The 20,565-nt window shown below is 48.8% G+C and overlaps 1 protein-coding gene across 1 annotated transcript in view; it reads left to right on the top strand.

The window, feature by feature from the left end:
• Positions 1–666: 666 nt before the first annotated feature.
• The window catches only part of Abat (4-aminobutyrate aminotransferase), a 93,522-nt gene continuing 73,623 nt past the window's right edge, over positions 667–20,565 (top strand). The window contains exon 1 of the mRNA XM_005084550.4: positions 667–811. The gene's annotated coding sequence lies outside the window, so the exon portion shown is untranslated. The remainder of the gene's footprint in view (positions 812–20,565) is intronic.

Raw genomic sequence — 20,565 nt, 5'->3', positions numbered from 1 at the left:
TAATGAGAGAAAAAGGTATGGGACTATCACATCTTCCTTTTAACTAGTTTTCACACTGAATTTTCAGTTTTCTGAACGCATACCCATAAAAGAGGTACAACCAATACTGCCTCACTTTATCATTAAGGAAACCGAGGAGGGGGGCCGGAAGAGACCCCCCCTGGGTCTGACTCCCAGTTTAGCGTTCTTCTCATTGCCCTGTGGTGAACCACTGATGGACCAGAGGTGGCAGGGAGGGCTGAGGGCACTCCCTCTGTTTCAGGGCCCGGGATTCTCAGGTTCCAGAGACCAGATGCGAAGCAAAGCGCAGGGAGGAGGGGGCGGGACAGCTACATTCACCAGCAGCCTCAGGATCTTAAAACAGTGAAGTGGGGTGGGGGTACGATGAAGATTCATGTTAATTAGTCTGCAATAGCCGCCCCCACCTGTAAGAAAACGACCCCTAACCTCCATCAGACTTGCCGGGGACCCTCCGGCTGCCTCTCCCCCAACTTCCTGCTCCGGCCCTCGCGACCCTCCTCCGAGACCCCCGAGCGCATCCTACCCTCCGAGGTCGGACTCTGCCCCCGCCCCTCCCTCTCCCTCCCCCCCGGGGGCGGTGGCCCATGGAGAGCACTCCCATTGGTCGTGGCGCAAGCAAGGATTGGAGGCGGCGGTGCTGATTGGCCAGGGCGCCTCGGCGAAGCTTGGGAGCCTGGCGAGTCGCTGGGGAAAGCCGAGCAGACGCCAGAAGCAGACCGGAGCATCGGAAGGTGATCGTGCTAGTCGGACCCGCGGATCGCAGCCTGTAGATCGCGGCCGGGGCCTGGAGGTAAGAGTGACGCGTCCGGGCGCGCCTGGCAGACCCTTCTGAGGGAAACCCTGCACCCGGGAAGCCAGATCCCAGCATTTTCCTCTACAATCTGGGCCCACCATCCAACCAGCACGCGGGCTCCTGCCCCGAAGAGAAAGGGTCCCCCACTCCCCAGGCCCCAGGAAGCAAGACAGCTTCGTGTAACCTTCAGAAATGGGGCCGTTCGTTCTGGTCGCTGATCGGAGGAGAAAATCCCTCCCTTGTTTAAGCCTTGGAATAGATGCCTCTTCCCCAAGTAGAGTCCTGCCTCCCCAGATATCTTTACCCTCTGCCACCTCCTCCCATTCCCTGATAAACTAAGTTACGGTCTCTTGCTTCTCTCTCATTCCTGTCTCCTTGGGATGTTGAGGTCATAGCTGGTTTAGAAGGGTCTTGTCCCTCCCCGACTGTGAAGGTCCCGGAGAATAAGACCCTCCCTTCAACAAGGACATCCCGGGCCAAATCACCTGCATGCCTACCCCAGAAATTAGGCTCTGGATTCTAAAGACAGATGAATTCTCCACTATCCCTATGAAGACCCCCTCCCCACCCATAGGAGAGGCCACATGTCCCCCTCCCCAGAAAAGGCCTTTAGGGGCTTCTAGTGGAAGGGGAGGGGCTTTTACCCCCAAACAGGCGCTCATTCCTGGCCAAGTGGTCCATCCTCCACAATCTTTCCACCTAATCCCACCCTGTTAACACTGCTGCCCTCCCATCCTTTCCCACCTCACTCCAACCCCCCCCCCATCATCCCTTCCACCTTCCTCAGTCCAGTGGCTAAAAGACCAAAAGAAGCTTCCTAAAACTGAGGCCCTGGAAACTATCCCAGGCCTAGGGCTCCTTTCAGGGGACGCCAAACTCTAAGAACACAGATGGCCTCACACTGCAGGACCAGCAGACACCCCCTGCCACCCCCACCACGACCCCCACAAAGATAAAGGGCTGTTACTCAGGGTTACCCTCCAGAGGCAGGTCTCTGCACTCTGGACAAAGGGGACTCAACACAGAGAAGGGCTGTTAGCCCACTCCAAGGGTCCCGTTTGCTTCCTGGGCCTCCCCATCAACTCCTGTGGCTAGTGCCTGATGGAATTCCCTGGGCCTTTGGCCAAGAGAAGGATGTTGCTGGGTTTATCCATTGGTCTGAGGACAGTGTTGGCTCAGCTGTATAGCTCCCACACATAGCCTGAGGAGGTTTGGTGGGGACAGATCAGGAGACAGGAAAGCAATGGATCCTGGCTTGTTCTCTGTATCTGGGCACGGTGATACAGGATAGGGAGAAACGTGTTTCCTGGAGGCCAGAGGTCAGCTCTGGGAGAGACAAATGACCCTGTCTGCAATCCTAACATGGAAATGAGCGTCTAGATTGAGACTGACCATTTGTTTGGTAGTGGAACAAACTGAGGTACAAAAAGAGAAAGGGACCTGCTCAAGGTCACCCAGCCAGTCACTGACAAAACAACCGGAGCTCCTACAGGGTCCCTGGGCTCCCAGCGCCAGCTCCAGTCTTCATACGTACCGTGGGCTTTTCCAAGCACCGTGACCCCACGCATCATAGGAAGCAGGAACACTGAGAAAGTCATCTCAAAACGAGCAGAGCTTGTAAGAACGCCTGTGTCCACTTCGCAGGCCCCTGGTGGAAGCCATCCCTGGGGTCTTATGGGTTTCTGTTTTATACCTGCTGCCAAGCAAAGCTTGCCAAAATCCAGACCGACCCAGTAGAGTGGATATTATCAGTTACAATATTCTAGAGCCAAGGCCACTGTGGGGACCTCAGCCGCATGCTGGGTTTGCTTCAGGAAGGATGCCTGAGGAACTGCACCCCTTTCTTCTGTCTGGGACCGTGCTCTCTGGTTGCCACTCTCTGCAGTAATGTCTCAGAGTACTGCACCCTTTCCTGGCACGTGGCTGATTCTCCAAGACCCTTCAGATAGGTATGCAGAGGTGGATGGGAGAGTCTGGGGCACCAGCTCAGTCCCGCTCTCAGCTGGAGGGGTCGCTGTCAGACTTCAGGGAGCCCCAGAGCTGAGCTCAGGGTGAAAGTGCAGAGAGGGGAGAGCTGCTTTCCACCTCCCTGCTGTGCAAGCTTGGGAAGGTTTTCTTTTCTTTTTCATTCATTTTTTTTTTAAAGCAGACTCATGTAGGATAGGCTAGCCTCCCTGCATAGTAGAAGATGACCTTGAACTTCTGATCCTCTCTCTGCCTCCACCTGAATGCTGGGATCGTGCCCAGTTTGCCATGCAGTGCTGAGACTGGAGTGAAGGGCCAGGCCAGCACTCTGCCAGCCAACTGAGCTATAACCCCTGACCCTTGGGGAAGCCCTCCTCTCTCTGTTACTTATCCTTAGGGGGAAATAAGTTAACCCACAAAGTAAATAGCACAGCTAATAGGTAGAAACAGTGTCACAATTTCACCTGCAGAGTCAACCCAAACAGGTAGAACGTGGCGGTAATGCCTCTAGATGTGCCTAGGAACCTCTATTGGTGACAGTCCGCCAGGACAAAGGCAACAGACAAACGGGGGGGGGGGCATTGGAGACAAGGGAGGAATTGGGAAATGGAGCAGTGTATGGAATGGACCACAGACCTTAAAGCCAGTCAGACTGAGGGTCAGCCATTCATCAACTACTTCTGGGGGAACATGAGCAAGCCATTAACTTCTCTGAGCAAACCTCAGTTCTTTTTAGCCTGTGGGGGTGGGTGTCAGGTAAGGGACAGCCTGGATCCAGGTTTCCTATTCTTAGCACCACTGGCATTTTGAGTTGAGTGATTCTCAGCTGTGCGTTTTATCTTCTTCATTGTGCTGTATACACTAAGATACCAGTAACACTACCTCAGTTGATGGGAAGTAGGGAGGTGGCTTAGTGGGTAAGCATGAGTTTGCATCCCCAGCACCCATCTAAAGCCAGGCTGGATGGCTAGGGTATGGAGATGGAGACAGGTAAATCCTAGTCAGCCAGTTTTGCCAAAATCATGGGCTCCAGGTTCAGTGAGAGGCCTGCACAGAGAATAAGGTGAGTAGTCATAAAATACCTGGCCTCCACACATGTGTGCATGGATGAGCACAACCACACACACACACACACACACACACACACACACACACACACGAATCTCCAGATGATTAAATGTCTGATCATGGATAAAGTCCTCCTCCTCCCCCATTGAGAACAACTGACTGGCCCAATGTGGTTTCAAACATGACTGAAGTTGGAGCTAAGCTGCCTCCCTGCTGCACCAGCCCCTTGCTGTGGGGTCTTTGTGATGGGAGGGCAGGGAATGATCAGCTGCCTCCAGACATCAGGGACATTTTAGTCTCTCTCCTTTCAGCAGAACCTTGCCATTTGCAGAGCACTGCTAGGATTCCCATTTTACAGACCATGGAGATGAAAAGTCTTGTCTGAGAGTATCATTCTTACCCACAGAGACCAAAGACATGCTCAAGGAGCAAGCGCTTGAAATTTGTTACATTTATTTCTTTATTTGCACGCCACAATGTCGAGGTAGAGGACAACTATTTTAGAGTTGGTTATTTCCTTCTAGTTGGTGGGTCCCGGGATGGAAGTCTGGTCTTTAGTCTTGGCAGCAAGTGCCTTCACCTGTTTGCTGAGCCTGGACTGCAGTTTTAGAGACTATCTTGTTCTAGAGGTTTTCTCAGAAGGACGTGAGCCACTCAAACTCCAGGGAGACCCAGCAGCCAGCACCCAGGAGTCTGCTCCAGCAATGTCCCCACATGTATGCAGGTGACATAGGAACACCCACTTGTTATCACAGTGTGGGGAGGGGCAGCATTCTGGTGTGCTCCCAATGGACAAAGAAACGACCTTTTTAGAAGAATGAGGTAGATTTAGGTCCCAAGCCTGGAAAGGTCTCAAAGGTGCTGTATTAACAAGAGAGGGTGGTCCTATTTAAAAAACACCATAGGTAGGGAAAGACCTAGGCACCTGTGTGGCTGACCACGCCCATTTTGGGCGTGGCTACAGATGCGTTCGGGCATGCAAAATAAAGGGCTGAGGAGAGAGCCCTCTTTTTCCTTTTCCGGGGTTCTGGACTGGTCTCTGAAACCTGCTGAGACTAGCCTGGGTTGCCAGTTTCTCTTGTAAGTACTTTCCCACAACGAATAGTCACCAATACCCTCATCAAGCGTACACTTATATTTCCTTATCAACCATATAAATACACAAGAAAATGAGTAGTTAGGGGCCATTGAGTTGGCTCAGTGGGTGGAAGGGCTTGTCACTAGGCTAACAACCTGGGTTCCATCCCCAAGACCCACATGGCAAAGGAGAGAAAAGTCTCCTAAGAAGTGATCCTCTGACTTCCACAAGAATACCATGACACATACACACAAAAACGTATTTAAGAATTTTTAAGAAGGTCAGGCTGTGGTGATGCACACTTTTAATCCAAGCACTCAGGAAACAGAGGCAGGTGGATCTCTGAGTTTGAGGCCAGCCTGATCTACAAAGTGAGTTCCAGAACAGCCAAGGCTGTGCAGAGAAACCCTGTCTGGGGAAAAACAAAAGCAAAAACAACAACGACAAAAAATTAAGAAAATGAATCACTTGCCATAGCACAAAAAGCAGCTCACCAGAATGATAGAAAGAAAAATGATAACTATGGAAGTGATTCCCAAAAAGGGACACTGCATGTGTTGGGGGGAGGGGAGGAGGAGCCCCAGCCTGCCTCTCTGAGCAGACAAAGCCCAGAGGCTGAGCCTGATGCACACCTGAAGTTGCCGGTGGCAGAAGCTCAGGCCTGAGCTCCCAGACAGTTCTGGGGCTAAGAAACAGGAATTTGGAGACCTCGTCTGTGCTGGATGGGTGTGTGGAGGCGTGTCTGGAACTGTCTTTTGTGGAACTGGGCTTCTCTTATCAACCATTCTGGTCTCTTGGAGCCCTGTTACCCCCATCTTTACATAGGGTGTTAGTAAAAAAAAAAAAAAGGAAAAGAAAAAAAAACACAACAGCAGAATTAAGAGTTGGGGCAACAGAAGAAGTCACCTGACTGGGTTAGTGTGAGGATTCACGGAACCTTGTGTTCCTACCCTTGGTTAATAGCCATCACTGCCTCTCATCTCTTTTCCCTCTGCTTGCCTGTCCCCTGGCTGGAGACAGATGACAAAAGCCTCATCAGTGCCAGCTGGGGAGCCTGGGGCCTGCAGAACTGCTCAGTAGACCGGATTGATAGTCCCCTGCACCCCGGGGCCTGAAAGTCAGGGGAGGACTCTGAGGGGAGCTGTGCTCCAGTCCCTCCTCCTGTGCCTGACTCGCCTGGCTTCCTAACACTATGCGCTCAAAGAGTGGCCTCTAATTACACATTCCCTCGGTAATTCCACTTTCCAAGGGCAGATAGTCCTTCAAGGGCTGCTCCTAGGTCCGTCTTATTTTCTTTTCCTTTTTTCTGCTTTCTCTCCTCCCCTCTCCCCTCTCCTCCCACCTGCTCCCCTCTCCTCTCCTTTCTCCTCCCCTCTTCTCTCCTTTCCTCTCTTCACTTCCTTCCCCCAGCCCCTTAATATTTTGAGACAGAGCCTTACTATTAGCTTTGGCTAGTCTATGCCCCTCTATGTAGCCCAGGCTGGCCTTGCATTTGAGATGTAGCTCAGGCTAGTCTCAAACTCAGAACAGTCCTCCACCCTCAGCTTCCTTGTGCTCGGTTACAGGCCCTGGCATCGTTTATGGGACGTTTTCCTTTCAGCCTCCTCTACCCTCAGCCAGACAAAGACAACCACTTCTCCCTCCCCCACACACCAGTCTCCTTTGGTACCTTCACTGTTGCTGCCTTTTCTCCTCCTTGTTAACGCCCTAGCAGGCAGGGCTTGCAACTGCCTTGCTTGTGCCCATGTCCCAAATGCACAGCCCAGTTTCTAGAAGCAAGAAACATTCATTGAATGCATCTCTGCATTAGAAAATTTATGTGTACTTTGTGTGTACATGCCTGCATGTCTATATATATATATATATACAATATGTGTGCCTGGTGCCTGAGAAGGGCAAAAGAAGGCACCAGAAGCCTTGGATGGACAATCGTTAGCAGCCCTGTGGGTGCTGAGACCCAAAAGCAGGTCTCAGCAAGAGCAGCAAGTGCTCTCAACCACGGAGACATCTTTCTCACTACTAGAGGATAGCCTGAATCTGGGGGGGGGGGGTTGACTGTGAGAAAACGGACATCACGTAAAATTGAGCGTTTAAATCACTTTAAAGGACACACTTCTGTGGCATTACACATATTCACAATGCTGTACTCCCACCATCATTGTCTAGTTTTAAGATATCTTCTTCACCCTGTAAGGAAGATTAGGTGATCAGTCCTTATGCCTTGGCTCTGGGTCTCTGTGGATCTGTGTCTTTGTTAGGGTTTCTATTTCTGTGAAGAGACACCATGACCATGGCAACTCTTATAAAGGGAAAAATTTCACTGAGGTGGCGGCTTACAGTTTTAGAGGTTCAGTCCATTATCATCATGGTGGGGAGCATGGCAGCATACAGTCAGACATGATGCTGGAGGAACAGTTGAGAGTCCTACATTTTGCAGGCTAAAGGAAGTTGATTGAGACACTGGGTGGTATCCTGAGCATAGGAAACCTCAAAGCTCACCCCCACAGTGACACACTTCCTCCAACAGGGCCATACCCAATTGCAACAAAGCCACACCTCCTAAGAGTACCATTCCCTATGAGATTATGGGGGCCAATTATATTCAAACTATCACAATTTGCCCATTATGAATACTCCATGACCTACTAGGTTTAGCTTCGCCTTGATTTTGCTTACAAAATTCCTTTTTTAGGATTGAATTATATTCCATTGTATAGGTTGATCGTGATTTGCTCCTCCATTTATAAGCCAATGCATGTGAGTTGTTTCTAGCTTGCCTACGATGAACATACATGTGCAGGTGATGGCTTACAGACCTGTTTTTGAGTCGTGGATGTAGCGCATTTGATATAATGCTTTCCTAGCGTGCATCAATCTCTGGCTTTAAAGTCAGCCTCAACTATGAATAAGTTTGAAGCCTGCCTGGGCTTTGTGGAGACCCAGTCTTTAAAAAAGGGAGTAGGGCTGCTGGTGGTGGTGTATACCTTAATCCCAGGACTCCAGAGGCAAAGACAGGTTGATCTCTGTGAGTTCAAGGCCAGCCTGGTCTACAATCTCCAAAGTTACAGAGAAAGTCTATCTTGAAAAAAAAAAAAAGGAGAGGGGTGGTAGGCATTTACCAGGGAGTGGCTTAGTAAGAAAATGGCTTTCCTGGAAAGCATAAGGACTGGAATTGAATCTCCAGAGTCTATCTATATAAAAGCCAAGCAAACTTGCTGGCTACTTGTAATCCCAGACTTGGGATATAGAGATAAGGATGGAACAAACTGGCTGGCAAAAAGACACCCATCTGCTTTCATACATGCAAATACACACACACACACACACACACACACACTGACAATGTGGTGCTGACTCCCTATTTAACCTTCTGAGAAGCCACCAGCCTGTCTCACAGCAACACTATTTACATTCTCGCCAGCAATGTGTGAGGGTTCCAGTGCCCACCGATCCTGAGCAAGTTGCTGTCTTCTGCACTGTCCTTGTAGCCTTTCTAGGGAGTGTGATGCTGCGACAATGTTGTTTTGACCTATATTTTGGTAACCACTCACTCTGTGATGATGAGTACCCGCTCAGGTGCCTGCTGCTCATCTGTGTCTCTTCAAGCCCTTTTTACACACACACACACACACACACACACACACACACACACACACACACACTACGGGCTTGATGTGGTGGCACACACCTTTAATCCCAGCACTAGGGAGAAAGAGGCAGGTGGATGTCGTTCAAGACCAGCCTGGTCTAATAGGAAGTTCCAAGCCAGCCTAGGCTATTTTGTGAGTAGTCTCATTAAGCAAAAGTCTCAGCAAAACAAAAAGAGCAAATCTTAGTGCATTTATTTATTCGGGAGCACACATGTTCTTGGTGTGGTTGTGGAGGTCTGAGGACAATTTTCAGTAATTGGTTCTCTCCTTCCTCCATGTGGGTTCTGGGGATCAAAGTCGGGGCATCAGGATTGGTGACCCACCAAGTCATCAAGATGCCCCTCATCCCCTTTGCCTGCTTCTGAACTGGGCCTGTCTTTTTATATCAAGTTGTGATTCATTTATTTATATTGAAGTTGGTTGATTGACTGGTTTATGTGTTTGTGCGTTCCTGTTTTTGTGTGAGTGTACATGCGTATTTACATGCATTCGTGTATAGGAATGAGCTTGCCACAGGAGGTCAGAGGACAACTTTCTTGAGTTAGTTCTCTCCTCCATCTGTGTTCTGGGGATTGAACTCAGGCTGTCAGGCTTGGCATCAAGCACCTTTACTCATTGAGCCATTTTGCTGGCCCATGAAATTGTGATCTGTCACTGTTTCCTGGTCCATTTAAACTTTGCTCAGCTCCTGTACAGGTCAGGAACTGTCTATGACCTTGGAGTACAAGGTGACCAGTACAGTTCCTGCCCATGAGGAACCCGCTGTCTAAGGCACTTCCGCAGCCTCAGCACTGCAGACCTCATAGGAGTGGGCAGTCACCTGCTTAATGCAGCAGCATCACCGGCCTTTTCAATGAGAAGTCCGAAGTATACCTCCACGAAAGTTGTGACAACCAAAAACGTCTCCATCACTGAATGTTCTGTGGAGAACAAGACTGCTCCTGGTTGAGAATCACTGATTTGGAGGTGTCGTGTGACTTTCTGTTCCTTGGAGATGTGAGGAAACAGCAAACACATGGTCGAACACACAACAACAAACCAAAGAAAGCATCCCACCCAAGTCAGTCTTGGTGAACCAATGAGTTTACCAGGGTTGTGCACACAGGGGTGAGTGGCCCAAAAGCCCCTGTATCACTGAAAAGCCCCACCCCAGCACGAGTGACAAGTCACCGAAGCTGCAGCCAGGAGCTCCCTTCGCCAGAAAGTCTTCTCTCCCCGGTGGTTGTTTATTGCTTTTATAACCTGGGGAGAGGCCTTATGAGCTTTGTGATTTTCATGGGCTTGTAAGTTTCCCTGGCTTCCTGAGTCATATGTGTCCCTTCCTCTCCTTGTTCCAGGAGAGAAAATAACTACACAAGGCTGAAACAAGCACAGACAGCTGTAATCTCTGCGTTTGAGGCATATTTGTTGGATGTTGGACAGTTAGGTGGGTAGATTTATGGATGGATGAATGTATGCATGCATGTATGTTTGTATGTATGTGTATGTGCATGCATGTGTGTGTATGTGTGCACGTGCGCACACATGTGCGTGGATCAGTAGATGCATTCAACCCTTTTCTCAGTTGGGCAGACTGATAATGAGTGGATATGTAAATGAATGGATGGATGCACTGTATGATGTATGCACTCCATGAATGAATGGATAGATGCTCTATATGATGTATGCACCCCATGAATGAATGGATAGATTACTGTATGATGTATGCACTCCAGGAATGAATGGATGGATGCACTGTATGATGTATGCACTCCAGGAATGAATGGATAGATTACTGTATGATGTATGCATTCCATGAATGAATGGATAGATTACTGTATGATGTATGCACTCCATGAATGAATGGATGGATGCACTGTATGATGTATGCACCCCATGAATGAATGGATAGATTACTGTATGATGTATGCACTCCATGAATGAATGGATAGATTACTGTATGATGTATGCATTCCATGAATGAATGGATGGATGCACTGTATGATGTATGCACTCCATGAATGAATGGATAGATGCTCTATATGATGTATGCACTCCATGAATGAATGGATAGATTACTGTATGATGCATGCACTCCATGAATGAATGGATAGATTACTGTATGATGTATGCATTCCATGAATGAATGGATAGATTACTGTATGATGTATGCACCCCATGAATGAATGGATAGATTACTGTATGATGTATGCACTCCAGGAATGAATGGATAGATTACTGTATGATGTATGCACTCCATGAATGAATGGATAGATGCTCTATATGATGTATGCACTCCAGGAATGAATGGATGGATGCACTATGTGTTGTATGCACCCCATGAATGAATGCATGACTAACTGACTGCACTTTGTAAGATTTAGACATGTTCCTAGACTACACTGGAGCTCCACATCTCCTGCTAGCGTGTGCTGCTTTCATTCCTGAGCACGGTAGTCCTCAGGCTTTTAACTTGGGCACCCCCTTGAAAGCTCTGCAAAACAGACTGACAAGCTCACCCATAGACCATTCTCAAACCAGTTTCCTTGCCCTCTGCAAACCCCAGCCAGTCCCGACCTCATCAGTCCCAATTCCCAGAAGTCCCATTGCCTTCTGCCAGCATTTCATTAGGCATGCCAGGCATTGCCCTTTGGCAAGCTGGGATCCACTGTGCTTTAGAACCTTTTTATTTGGATTGAGGAGGTGACTCGGTGGATAAAAACGCTTGTCATGCAAGATGACAAGCTGAGTTCAAATCCCTAGAACTCATGTAAAAGTCAGAAGTATGACGCAACCATTTGTAATCCCAGTACTTTGTTGAGGAGATGAGAAATGGAGTCAGGGGAACCCCGGAAGCCCACTAGTCTGCTAGCCTGGTGAGCATGTCAAAAAACAAATAAAAAGAAACCCTGTCTCAAAACAAGTTGGAAGGAAAGGACTGACACCTCTGATTGACCTTTGACCCCCACGCTAGCACTCAGTTTCATATGAGAGGACCTGGGTAACCCCAGCACTTTCTTCAATACAAAAAGAAAAGAAGAGAAGAGAAAAGAAAAAGAAATAAAGTGAGGGATGGAAGGAAGACAGGAGAGAGAGAGAAGAAAGTCTTTAAGAACTAGGGGCGGGGAACTGCAGAGTAGATAGTGTTTACCACAACACATGAGGACCTGAGTTTGATCTCCAGCACCTTCATAAAAAGTCAGGCGTGAAGCCAGGTATTAGTGCCCTACAACTTTAATCCCAGCACTCAGGAGGCAGCGGCAGGCAGATCTCTAAGTTCGAGGGCAGCCTGGTCTACAAAGTGAGTTCCAGGACAGCCAGCGATACAGAAGGATCACTGGTGCTCCCCCAATCAGCGAGCCCCCAAGTTCCCGTAAGAGAATGGATCTTAAAAAAACAAGGCACATAGCTCCTACGTAATGCCACTCAAAGCTGACCTTTGGCCCAACACACATATGCTACATATGCAGTGTGTGTGTGTGTGTGTGTGTGTGTGTGTGTGTGTGTGTGCGCGCGCGCGCACGCACTCGCGCATGAGCATACATCTACACACAACAGAAAATAAGCCTTTAGTGGGGGGGGATTAAAAGGCCTGGCTCTTGTGAAATGGAAGAAACAAACACATGCTACTGGGTTTATTAAGCAGATGTTACAAGTTCAAAGGAAAAGCCAGATACAGCACGGCCATGGATGCAGAAAGAGATGATGGCATGAATCACAAGTGGAGGCAGAAATGGTCTCATGAAGCAGAACTTGCTTATCTCTCAGTTCCTGCAACTTACAAGGAGTTTAAAAAAAAGAAAAGAAAAAGAAAAGGCTGGAATCAGATAACCCAAATGCTGGCATTTGTGTAGACAGGGTGCAGTTTCCCCTTGATGAACAATTTCTCCCTATAAAACCAAAGTTTCCAGAATGGGGTGGGGGACTTGATGGGACGGAGGCAAGGAGTGCAGGAAGGTGGGTGACCCTTTGGACTGGACCCAGAGATCCACTGGGGGCCACAGTAGGTTTTCTAAGCAAGGCCACGGCGTAATTTCAGTTGTGCTCGAAGATGCTGGGCAGCAAGTGGCAGCTCATCTCCTCCCACCATTGAGCCCAGGTTCCACACGGAAACCAATCAATCCTGCAGGCAGGCTACTGGCCTTGTAGCCAAAGCTCTGAAGACCTTAAAGTCCTTGGGGGCAAGGTTGGCTGAATGCCAGCCAAAAGAGCCAGGCACCACCTTATAGGCAGGGCTGTTCCCAAGCAGGAACAAAGGCTGCCTCCCCGCTCCTTGTCCACAGCTGTAAATAGCTCTCCGCTGGCTTTGCAGTCTGAGTGTCTTTGTGGGGACAGGCTGGAAATGAGCATACTAAGAAGTGTTTGTGCAAATTACTGCCTAGATATACAGTGTACACCTGGCATCCTGCCCTGGCTAGGCTCAAAGAACACACACACAAGAGCATGGACAGTGTGACCTACGGATAGGCTTGAGGAAGGTTTCCAAGCTGAGCTGGTAGAGTCGCGTTAAGAAGAGGAATCCTTCAAAGGACCCTGACCGAGTTTCATGACCATGGTGACTCACGAACAGTGAAGGGCCAGACATCCTAAGAGTTTGCCTGAACTTATGTGTCTCACTAGGCAAGACTAACGAGAGTTCAAACATAAGAAACAGGCTCAGAAACTAGACCCCGTAGAGGGCTGTTTATAACAGCAGCATCCAGGGCTACTAGCCACATGGACACCTCTGGGTAATCCTGCCCCCTCTGGTTTCAGTAAACTCATCTGACTGTGTGAGCAAGAATGTTTCTAGTCACTGAGAATTGGGGTGAGGGGGCCACCTACCATAACCAATAGAAAAGGAGGGTCAAAACAATAAAAAGGGGGATCTGTGAGATGGTTCAGCAGGTGAAAGTGCTTGCTGCAAGGTCTCACAGCCTGACTTTGGTCCCTAGGACCTACACAGTGGAAGCAGAGAACAGACTCCTGCATGTTACCCTCTGATATCCACAGGTTCACTGTAATGTCATATGCATCCCTAAATAAATAGAATAATTCAAAATGTAGCTAAAATTCTGCTGAGTGTGATGATGAATGAGGCAGGAGGATGGTGAGTTTGAAGGCAGCATGGAATATGGTTCTAGCCAGCCTGGGTGTATATATAACGACAGAAAGAGGGAGCACTGAGGGTGTGCCTAGCATACACACATCTCTGTGTTCCATCATTAGCATCACATAAAACAGACATGCTGATGCATGTAATCCTAGAGCCAAGGAGTAGAGGCAGGGGAATGAGCAGTTCCAGGTCATCCACAGCTACTTAGCAAGTTTGAGGTTAACCTGAGATAGGTGAGACCCTATCCAGAGAGAGAGAGACGTGACCATGTGCCATGTACTGAGGCAGGGGATCAACTTTAGTCCCAGACCAGCCTGGGCTACCTCCAAAGCACTACCTGAAAAAAACAACAGTCAGGCTTCTTTTGGGAACCCAATCCCCATGCTGGGTTGCCACCTTGATGCAGGGAGAGGAGCTTTGTCCTGCCTCAACTTGATGGGCTATACTTTGTTGATTCGTGGAAGGGGCACTGCCTCTTCCTCCTCCTCCTCCTCCTCCTCCTCCTCCTCCTCCTCCTCCTCCTCCTCCTCCTCCTCCTCTTCTTCTTGGAACTCACTCTGTAGACCAGACTGACCTTGAACTCCCGAGTGCTGGGATTAAAGGCATGCACCACCAATGCCCCGCTGCACCTTTCTGAATGGAGACAGTGGATGGTGGTTAAAGAGAGGTGGGGGAGGGAACAGGAGGAGAGGAGGGAGGAGAAACTGTGGTGGGTGTGTAAAATAAATTTAAGAAATTAAAAAACAAAAAAAGATCAGCCAGGCTTGGTGATGCACGCCTTTAATCCCACTCATGGGAGGCAGAGGCAGGTTGAGCTTTATGAATTCGAGGCCAGCCTGGTCTACAGAGTGTGTTCAGGTCGTCCAGGACTATTTAGTGAGACTGTGTCTCAAACAAAATCCACACTCACATGAACAAAAACTCAGGAGGAAGCAGGTGAGCTGGTGAGGCTTGGCTCCTCAGGCTGCCTCCTGGAACCTTTCCTCTGATTCAGAGCTGCATTTGTTGGTGGTTATGAGGAACAGCCTCCCCACAGGGACTGGAAACTCTTAGCTACCACGTTATAACTTCCTTCTTGGAATGGATCAGGCTCCAAGGTTTCTACTCTTGCTGCTTGCCGTGATTCAAAAAGTCACTGCCGTTATCCAGGTCAACTCCCTGCACATCTGTCCTGAGGGACCAAGCAAGCACGCATATCTTGCCTTTTGTATTACGATTTCTAGTTGGTGTTTTGCTACCTGCTCTGTAAATGAACACCTCCCCAATGTGTGGAAAGAGAGAATTGCTCCACTCAAGATCCAAAGGATATTTCACCCCAGGCCAAAGATACTTTATCCTAAGTGATTGCTACCCCAGTAGGTTACAACTAGGGTTTACCAAGATTGCTAATCTTTAACTTGGAAAAACATACAGTGGGGGGCACAGTCCTTTTCCCCTGGACCGACAGTCAAGTCCCTACAGAGACTCAACAAGGAGCTGCAGCTGCCCTACTGTCCTCCCACACAAGGGAGCAAGGACAACTGCAGAAGTTAGGAGGCCCCTCACACGGGAACTTATCACATACAGGCTGACCGTGGATACATACATACAGCGACACCCAGGATCTGTAGGTAGTGCCAGGCCGGGCTTTTAATAGGGAGCAAAAGGGCACTCCAGGCCTTGCACCTATTAATCATTGAACCCTGCAGTAACTCTCTTAGTTCTCATCAATATTTTACAAGCAGGGAAAGGGAGGCACATAGAAAGGAAGAAAATGAACCCTGAGATTATACACATCTGAAATTCCTGTACTATCTGATGAGGGCTGTACCATGGCCAGGGCTGGGCCTGTCCCTCAGGGCTAGCTACCATGCTTGAGGCTCTGGGCTGATGGATCCTCCGACACAAGGGATTCGGGGAGAGAATAGGCATGGCTCTTGACAGGAAATAGTCTGGAGAGCAGCCACACTGGTACAGGGCAGGTCCCTGTCACTCACAGAGAAAAGCAGTTCTGATTCGCTCGCTACATTTGTTCTTTGGGAAGGTTATTTCCCCAGTTCACCTTTCCCACGGGTTTACCACTGTTGTAATTCTTCATTTCTCTGTCCCTAGCACTAGACCACAAAGTCTCTTAAATTAAGGTTCAAGATGCCTGAGCCCTGTCTGTGTCTCGGCATCATCCTAGGATCACCATCACAATAAGCATAAACTCAAAGTAAACTCAACAGTGCTGAGTATGAGGCGTTATTATGTATCTCTCCTGAGGATGTCTGCTGTGATGATTTGCTCACAGGGCCTTGTTTTCAGACAGGGTCTCATGGAGCACACAGTGGCCTCAGACTTGCTATGTAGCCAAGGCTGGCTTTGAATTTTTGTTCCGGCCACTTCTGCTTCCTAAGTTCAGATGGGACTGCAGGCATGCATCACTATGTTCAGGTACTGGCCTTTCTCATAAGTAAACTTTTTTACATTGAGATGGCCATTGAGTGTAAGAGATTCATAAAGATCTCAGGTACCCTTCATCAAATGTTCTGTGACCCCCATCTTACTAACCCATAGATAACTCAATAGTTCAACCAGGAAAATGATACTTATACACCCGTCTGTCCTTGGAGTCCCTCTGCTTTACACATTCACTGTGCACATTTGGGTCTTCTGGTTTTGTGTTTAATCTTTTGATTTTTTTTGAGTGATGTTGGAATCAAACTCAAGACACTGTGCAGCCAGGCGTTGGTGGCGCACACCTTTAATCCCAGCTCTCAGGAGGCAGAGGCAGGTGGATCTCTGTGAGTTTGAGGCCAGCCTGGTCTACAGAGCAAGTTCCAGGACAGCTTCCAAAACAATACAGAGAAACCCTGTCTCAAAAAAAAAGACACTGTGCATGTTAGGAACAAGATCTGCTACTCTCTCAGCCCCAATCTGGCCCGTTTTAAACAATTATCAACCTCATCAGGATGCCAGTGAAAGGCAGTTGGCAGCAGCCACCTCAGGACCACCCAGAGCTTGAATCTGCAGAGGAGGCTATGGAGAGTGAGGGGTTAATGTGGGTGTCTTCTTCAGTCACTCTCCAACTTGTTTTTTGAGACAGGATCTCTTACTGAGCCTGGAGCCCACTTATTGAGCTAACTTATCTGATCAGTGAGTTCCAGGGGTCCTCCTGTCCCTGCCCCTGCTCCTGCCCCGCCCCTGCCCCTGCCTCTGCCTCCCCTACCCTGAGACATTACAGGTGCATGTCACTGGGTCTGACCTTTTAAGTGAATACTGAGATCCAAACACAGATTCTCATGTTTACATAGCAGGTATTTTACCAGCTGAGCCATCTGTCCAGCACCTCCTTCCCCCTTTTTTTCTTAATGCACATTAAATCAAAAATGTTACCATTAAGATTACGTCATCTATTGTTGTCCTTTGGAAATTGGAAAATTCGTTTTAAGACTCTGGGGTCCTGAGAAGTCTGGTGGATACTTTCTAGCATGTGTTGGTCAAATCATGTGACTCTGAGCTTCAGTTTCTTCATGTGGAGAATGTGATCTGTCTTGCAGAGTGTATCAGGAGATTTGGGTTGTTGGGTACATAATAGGCTTTCCAGAAATGTCCCTACTTCCTGGCACATGCATCCTGAGACATCACATTGTCTTCTCTGGGCCTCAGAAAGAGACAGAAAAGTTAGACAAGATCTCATTAAGGTTTTCCATTTATTTTATTTAATGCATACTCCCCACCACCACCCTCTCTCTCTCTCTCTCTCTCTCTCTCTCTCTCTCTCTTTGTGTGTGTGTGTGTGTGTGTGTGTGTGTCTGTGTATCTGTGTGTTCATTCCATGGCACAATGTGGCAGTTGGAGATGGGATTATTTTTCTCCTTCCATGATATGGGTCCTATGGTTCAAACTCAGCTTGTCAGGCTTTTTGGTAAGTGCCTTTGCCTGATAAACCCTCTTGCCAGATCCTCATTGAGGTTTTTATCCAGCACCAAGTTCTGGATAAAAAGTTACCAAAGTTATCAGTTGTTACAACCACTAGGTTAGGAGTGGGAAGGGCTTGCATTCGGTGCAGTGATGGTGTGATTGTGACAGGCACATTTGGAAAGTTGAGACACTCCTTCAGTAAGTTCCTGTTTGTGTCTTAAGCTAGGATTGGTCAGGAGTACATGAACACAGAAAGAAATGCAGAAAAAGGAAAATCCAACAGGCCGCCACATCATATTAACTTCATTACAATATGGAACACTGGATCTTGATGCTTAGAGACATAGAGTCCGCCCTTGTCTGATCAGTGTCCACATCTGTGTAAGCACAGTCTTCGCTGGGTCTCCTTGACTCTGAAATGACAAGTCCCAGCCTTGTCTTGGGATGTCCTCTGGGAATAAGAGTGTTGAGCTGACACCACATGGCTTTGGGAGAAAGTTGCTGAGTCGACAGGACATCTCCCCAGTTGAGTTGGCGTTGTGACAGAGAGGAGCTCTTCCTCCCAGTCTTCTGTTCAAAGACTTCAGTGAGAAGCAGACGGCTCCCAGGGCTCCAGATAAGAGGCTGGAACTTGCTGTGGTTTTAATTTCCTGCAGGAGCCAAATGATTTCGAAAATTGCCTTTCCCAGCTTCTGCGGAGCACCCTTAAACTCGGGCTTATGACTTTGCAGAAAGCTCACCAGCAAGAACAGACACAGGGTCCCCAGACTCAGTGTCTCCCCTTACAAAATGGCACCATCCTGCATCACACATGCTTAAGACTGTCACTGGGGCTCCATGGGTAAAGGGCTTGCTGTGAAAGCATGAGGACCTGAGTTCAGATCCACAGCACCTGTGTCAAAAGCCAGGCAAGGCAGCATGCACCTGTAACCCTGGTGTTGAGGACAAGCAGACAGACAGACAGACAGACAGACAGACAGACAGACAGGTCCCAGGAGCTTGCTGGCCAGTTAGTCTAGTCAAAACAGCAGACTACTGGTTCAGTAAGAGACTCTGTCTCTTCATTAATTAGAATAAGATGGAGAAGTGGTTGAAGAAGGCATTTCAGTGTCAACCTCTGGCCTGCATATGTGGCCTACCCAGACAAGCACACCTGCACACACACATACACCACACACAAAGAACACATCAATAATAAAGAGTTAGCCCTGCCTGAGCTTTAGTTCCCATAGGGTGAGTGCAGGAGAAGCCTGCCCGCAGAAGCATTTGCAGCTCCCTGATTTCTTCTCATCTGCCAAGTGGGAAGGAAGAGTCCCTGTGGTGGGGGATGCTGAGTCTAGTCTGGACACAAACAGTACTGGTGGTTCAGGAACAGACAGGGCAGCTTGGGTGGAAACTGGAGTGTTTTGCTTCTGGGAGCCCAGAGCAAGTATTTGCCATGGGAGCACAGTGGATGAGCAACAGGGAAAGGAAGCCGGGTGTGGTGGTGGAGGCCTGTCACCCCAGCTACTATGGAGGCCAAAGGATAATCACAAGTTCAAGGCCATCATGGACAAGTTAGCAAGACCTTGGAGTGAGTGAGTGAGTGAGTGTGTGTGTGTGTGTGTGTGTGTGTGTGTGTGTGTGGTATGTGGTATGTGTGTGGTGTTTGTGTGTGGGGTATATGTGTGGTGTGGTGTGTGCTGGGGTACTTGAGTCAGTGTGTGCACATGTAGAGGAAAGACAGCAATGTTAGGTGTCTTTCTCTGTTTATCCACTGTAGCATTATGAGACTGAACCTGGAGCTTGCTAGTTGGTTATCAAGCTACAGGGACCCCCTGTCCCCACCTCCCATCCCGCTATGGGATTACAGGTCCACACGGACAAGCCAGGCTTCTTAGTCACTGCTGGGGATCAGTGCAACGCCTCATGCTTGAGTGCAAGCCCTTTGCCCGTGGTGCCGTCTATGCAGCCCCTGAACTTTGTTTTGGGGACAGGTTCTCACTGTGTAGTCCTGGCTGGCTGGGAACTCGCCATATAGCACCGAGTGGCCTTAAACTGGTAGTGATAGCCTGCTGTGAGTGACTTGAGGTGTGTCACCTCACCCAGTTTTTAAAATAATTGTCAAACTCTTGGGAAATGAGGTAAAATAAGTAAAAAGCACTGGGATACAGCTCAGAAGGAGAGTGGTGCCAGCACATGCAAGGTTCTGGGTTCGATCTCCAATAGCAGAAGATGAACAGTACACAGCATCTCAGAACCTGGGACACAGGGACCCTCGGAACTGACTGAGGACACTAATGCTTGAAGCTTCTCTCCAGCAGCCTAGACCAGAAGGTGTCCACCTCGGGAGCCAATCCCACACCGCGCAAGGAGCTTTCTTAGTTTCTCAGGTGAACCTACCTTTTGGTTGGTTCTTTCCCATTTTGCAACTTACAGAGCATTGCAGCCATGGTGTCATCCAGGTCAGAGTACACGAATCACACCTGTGACCCCTGAATCTGTGTCCTCTACAACCCCGCTTATTCTACCCAGGACTTACTACAGGGTGCACACAGCAGGACTAGAGAGCCTGACTGCATGAGGACTCACAGTGAGAGGCAGGCCCCTGTGCCCGGAGATGTCTGCAAGTTTGGGCACCGGCAATCCACCCGTGGTGCTAGAGCAGGGGCCAGCTCTTATCTGTGGGTGCTTACAGGATTGCAGAAGCATTGTAGGAGGAGCCGGGGAGTGTTCCTGGCAGCCAGGCGTTTAAGGGACAGACTTAAGAAGCCTGATCTTGTGCAAACCTGTCTCAGCTGACCAAAAGCAATCTATGTTCCTAGTGGAGGAAGCACCTCAAGTTATCATTTGTTGATTTTAATGTTTCCTGTTGAAAAGCTGGCCTGTTGTTCTCATCTGCAGGAGTTACTGCATTGCAGTAACTGAGTGAGAAGGGAGACGAGGCCCTTGCACGCCTCTGGAGAAGACCAGTGCATTGGTCACAGGAAAACAAAAATGAGTATGGTGCCCCAAAGTGGTGGGGCTGCTTTGATCAAGTTAGGGGTCAAGG

The sequence above is a fragment of the Mesocricetus auratus genome, unplaced genomic scaffold (genome assembly GCF_017639785.1).
Source record: "Mesocricetus auratus isolate SY011 unplaced genomic scaffold, BCM_Maur_2.0 Super-Scaffold_100007, whole genome shotgun sequence".
In the NCBI taxonomy this organism is placed as follows: Eukaryota; Metazoa; Chordata; class Mammalia; order Rodentia; family Cricetidae; genus Mesocricetus; species Mesocricetus auratus.
Note: the sequence above shows the minus strand (reverse complement) of the source record. Positions and strands in the feature narration are given on the sequence as shown.